This window comes from Leuciscus leuciscus, assembly GCF_965113295.1.
Source record: "Leuciscus leuciscus genome assembly, chromosome: 14".
Classification (NCBI taxonomy): Eukaryota; Metazoa; Chordata; class Actinopteri; order Cypriniformes; family Leuciscidae; genus Leuciscus; species Leuciscus leuciscus.
The window spans coordinates 21,491,679-21,496,995 of NC_138738.1; the positions used below are offsets into that span (position 1 = coordinate 21,491,679).

Below are 5,317 nucleotides of genomic sequence, written 5' to 3' on the forward strand. Positions count from 1 at the left end.
CTGAACTGTCGCTTCACAAGCACTTTGTTCAGTTGCCTTAGATCTAGTATGGGTCTGGGACCCCCGTCTTTTTTCGGTACCAGGAAGTATCTGCTGTATAGCCCTCCCTCGCTCTGATCTTGAGAGAGAGGTTCTATGGCCCCTTTGCTCAATAGTTTCGTCACTTCGGCTCGAAGTAGATGTGCTACTTCTGTTTTTACCGTGGTCTCGACGCGCGCCACATAGCGGCGAGGGCGTCGGCGAAACTGCAGCGAATAGCCTCTTTCTATAATGTTCAGCACCCACTTCGAAACCCCGGGTAGCTTTGCCCATGCGTCTGCATGGATAGCTAGGGGTCGAATACGAAGCGCGCTCCGCTCGCTCAGCGATGGAGAAGCTTCGGTGTGCTGTAACACAAGCGTGTCGCTCGTGACATTTGAGGCATGGGGCGCGCTGATGACAGCGGGCAGATTGCCCGCGCTCGACTCCTCTGCGGTGGTTAACCGCAAGGGGGAGGGCTGGGCGGTTCCCGTGGGAACTGTCATGTCTATGTGTGGATGTGGGCGCGGGACAGCGGGCACATTTATCACACCGAAAGCATCGTCCGCTTGCGTGAAGCGAGTGCACGTTGGTTTCGTTTTTACAGAAACCGTGAGACATGCATAACGTGGTGTTAGTGGGCACATTCACCATGTTTGAAGCGCAATCGGTCTGAGCCGATTCATGTGCGCGAGCCCTGTGTGACGGGCTGTGCTTGTGTGTAGAGATGGGCACTGGGCAGTGGGCATTCTTCTTACACATAAAGCACCATCGGCCGTGGCCGGGACACCAGAAAAAATTCACACTTATGGGATTTATCTGGGTAACCGTAAAAACGGCGTTTGTGTGCAGGCAAGCGGGTGACAGAACCGACTTGTTTACTGCAGGATACACTGGAACAGTCACATTTACTGGAACTGAACGAGCGAGAAGTTGCCATAGAAACAGAGCGTCAACATGCTGGCGTTTATTGCAGGCCTGCGTGCATTACAACAGGCTTGTTCACTGCAATATTGACAGTGTTTGGGTGCAGGCGAGCGGGTTGTACAACGCGCTCGTTGGCTGCAAAATACACATCTGCAGTCGCCTTTTCAGGGAACTGACAGAGCGAGCATTGACGGCATAATTTTATCTGCCGGTAGACCCGGGGATCGAACGCGGGTCTCTCGCGTGCAAAAACCTGAGAGTCTGCCACTGGGCCACAGGGGGAGACACATTGTAACTCAGTTAGCGCGAGTATTATAAGAGAGCGTCAACGTGCTGGCGTTTGTTTGCAGGCATGCGTGTATTACAACAGGCTTGCTCACTGCAATACAGACATTTCCAGTCGCCCGAACTTCAGAGGGGAATGAGAAATGTACGAGAAAGAGGAGGTCGGTCCGTCCGCGGGGGGACCAGAAAACGCTCTTTTCTCCTTTCGCCAGTGACGCACGGAAACCATAGAAACGGTGTTTGGGTGCAGGCGAGCGGGTTGTGCAACGCGCTCGTTGGCTGCAAAATGCACGTCTGCAGTCGCTTTTCAGGGAACTGACAGAGCGAAGCATTGGCGGCATAATTTTAACTGCCGCTAGACCGGGATTCGAACTCCGGTCTCTCGTGAGAAAAACCAATGATTCCGCCACTGAGCCACAGGGGGGAACGCAAAGGTTTTCGGATGCACGAGCATATAAGAGCGTCACATGCTTTCTTCAGCGTATGCTTGCAGGCGCGCTTGTATTAAAACAGGCTCGCCTGCTGCAATATTGATATTTCCAGTCGCATGATCAGGGAACTGGGAATATGTATGAGAAATTGAAGGTCAGTCCATCCTCGGAGGGACTAAAAAACACATCTTTCTCCTTTCGCCGGTGAGTGACGCATGAATGGGGCGCAGAAGGCAGGGTAGCTTTCTTATAACGTAAAGAAAAACTAACCCCGACCGTCCGCTTCCAGCCTCCCTTGTGAGCGGCGCAGTTTGCGCGGCTTGAACAGAGGGAGAGAGAAAGCTAGCCCCGTGACCGCCCGCTCCTGACATCCTCTGTGAGCGGCGCGGTGTGCGCGGAGGAGCAGTCTCGGAGAAGGATGCCAGGTGAGTCCTCAGAGTCACCATAGGCAGTACCTAACTCGCAGTGAGGGCAGTCGCCGTCAGCGAGTGCGAGAGCTGCGTGATCAGGAAAAGGGGCGTCTTGAAAAAGACGCCCAGCTCTTTTAGTGCAATGGGAGTGTGTGTCGCGGCGGCGAGCACACACACATACATAAACACAGTAGCAGAGAAAGGATATAATGCCGGAAAGCGCAGCAGGAAGGCAAGGAAGGCGGCGCGGCCAGCGACTTCAGTGACTCGTCCCGCTGAAGGTGCTCTCTTTCAGACGGCGCGGCTTCTAATCCAGCTCCAGCGATGCGTGTGCTTCGCTTGAAGGATGAAAAATCAGATAATAGCTGCCTGCGAGCGATATTTATAGGCCTAGACCACGCCCATTTCGGCGGGACGTGACGCAGCGGGCGCGAAGTGCCCTGATTGGGTCTGACGTCACGCCAGGCCTCGCTCGATAGGCTGCTGCAGTTGCCGCAGAGCAGCCAATAGGCGCGCGAGCTGTCTCGCCTATGTCTGCATTGCTGCTGCAACGCGTTTTGCATTATTACAAAATTAAGGATAATTTTTGGCTTCAATATCTCGCGGAAAAGGATTTTCCCCTAGCGTAAGATATCTTACGCAGTACGAGAGACCTCTCGTAAGAGAACTATAACTATTACTGAAGTGATTGAGGGCCTTAAAAATAACAAATCTCCTGGAACCGATGGCCTAACGGCCGAGTTTTATAAAAGCTTTGCTGAAGAATTGGCACCATTCCTGCTAAAGATGTTTTTGGAGAGTATTCAGTCAGAAACTTTGCCTTCTAGCTTAACTCAAGGGCTTTTAACTCTGATACCTAAACCTAAAAAAGATACAACATTGATAGATAATTGGCGACCCATCTGTCTTCTTAATAACGATTATAAAATATTAGCTTGGGCTTTGGCCAAAAGACTTAAAAGTGTTCTGAGTTCAGTTATTGATGAGACTCAATCAGGATTTATGCCAAAAAGACATATAGCAAACAATATCCGACTTGTTCTAGATTTATTAGACTATAGCGAATTAGTTGATGATGACAGTCTTATTCTTTTTGTAGATTTTTACAAAGCTTTTGACTCTCTTGAACACAAGTTTATTTTTCTAGCTCTCCAAAAGCTTGGGTTTGGTGATCCATTCTGCAAGTTTATAAGAACTCTTTATAATAATGCCAACTGTTCCATCAACCTTAAATCGGGTACCTCGCCTAGATTTCAACTGTCAAGAGGAGTCCGTCAGGGCTGCCCTGTATCCCCTTATTTATTTCTTGTGGCTGCACAACTTCTTTCTTCCTTTCTTCTGAGTACTCATCTGCAAGGTATTACTATTGCCAACAAACATATTCTTATTAGTCAGCTAGCTGACGACACTACCCTGTTCTTAAAAGACGAACTACAGATTCCGATTGCAATCCAACACATTACATTTTTCTCTAAAGCTTCCGGTTTAAACTTAAATCTTAATAAATGTGAGTTGCTAGCTATTAAAACCTGTCCTTCTCTCTCTCTTTACGGTATTCCAGTTAAGTCACAGGTGACCTATCTGGGTATATCCATATGTAAGGATGACAAAGTTAGATGTAGACTGAACTTTGACCCAGTTGTTGAGAAAGCTAAAAGGAAATTCAATTCATGGTTACAGAGAGATTTATCTCTGAGAGGACGAACTCTTATTGCTAAAGCTGAGGGTATCTCAAGAATGACTTACCCTGCTCTCTCCTTATATGTGGATAAAGCTGCATGTGCAGATATTGATAGAATGCTATTTGATTTTCTGTGGAAGCATAAGAGGCACTATATTAAAAAGTCTGTGGTTATTAATAATTATGAATGTGGTGGTCTAAACTTTCTAGATTTTACTTCTTTAAATAATACTTTCAAGATAAATTGGTTAAAACAGTATTTAACTAACCCTGATTCATTCTGGAATACTCTAGTCTTGTTTTCTCTAAGGTGGGTGGTCTCCCTTTCCTATTGTTATGTAATTACAATATCACCAAATTGCCCCTTAAATTGTCAAATTTTCATAAACAAGCGCTTTTGGCCTGGCACCTAATTTATAAACACAATTTTAGTCCTCACCGGTACTTTATTTGGAATAATTGTGATATTATCTATAAAAATAAGTCGTTGTTTTTCCAAAACTGGGTTAAGAATAATTTTATTTTGGTTTCTCAATTAATTAATTCTGATGGATACCTGTATTCATATTCAGAGTTTTTGAACAAGTACAATATACCTGTCACTCCACGAGAGTTTGCTATTGTAATGGATGCCATCCCTTATGGAGCAATAACTCTTCTCAGAGACTCAGCTAGATCCCAGATTTCTTTATCAGTTGCTCATCCTTTTGATACAACGATTGGAAATATTTGTTTTTTATCTAACTCTTGTAGTCGGAACAGAAAAATTAGACAGCTATTTCAAAATGAGATTGTTTCTCTCCCATACATTGTGTCGTACTGGAATGGCCAGTTTGTCAATATTCCATGGAAGAAAGTGTGGACTTTGTCATCTAAATATTTAATAACCAATAAGGTTAAGGATGTGTCTTACAAATTACTTCATCTTTTTTATCCTGTGAAGCTTTACTTAAAAAAGATGTTTCCTGATATTGACACTTTATGTTCTTTTTGTGGTGCTGAACACGAATCCATTTCTCATCTCTTCTGGGAATGCACATATACAAGTCTGTTCTGGAAGGATTTTTGTATCTTTGTTCGCTCATTTTCATCACAGAGCTTTTCTTTGTTATACAAAGATGTTTTATTTGGTCAGCACAACTTTGATAAAGATGTAAAGGACCAATATTTTTTGATAAACCTGTTTATTTTTCTAGCAAATTTTTTTTTACACAAATGTAAATTTCAGGATGCTAAGCCCTACTTTTTTATTTTCTATAAGGAACTTAAATCCTACCTGGACACTCTCAGTACATCCAGCAATTCCAAAGCCCTTAAAACTGTCTCACTGTGGCATTTGCATAACATTCTCCTGACTATATCATTTGTAGCTGTACTCGCAATTGTATTTACCCCTGGCATTGATTTTGTACGTTCTTAGCAATAAAAAAATAAAAAAATAAAAAATAAAAAAAAGGTGTCTTCAGCAGATGGCGCTAGAGCGCGATATCCCATAGTCTTATGTGTTGTACCGAGTTGACCGACTGAATGGGAACTCTCTTTACGCTACTGAGCAACGAGTCCAA

General features: G+C 44.7%; 1 long non-coding RNA gene across 1 annotated transcript in view; it reads right to left on the reverse strand.

The window, feature by feature from the left end:
- LOC309474532 overlaps positions 1 to 5,317 on the reverse strand; it is a 117,015-nt gene that overhangs the window by 36,523 nt on the left and 75,175 nt on the right. The gene's annotated exons all lie outside the window — the stretch shown is intronic.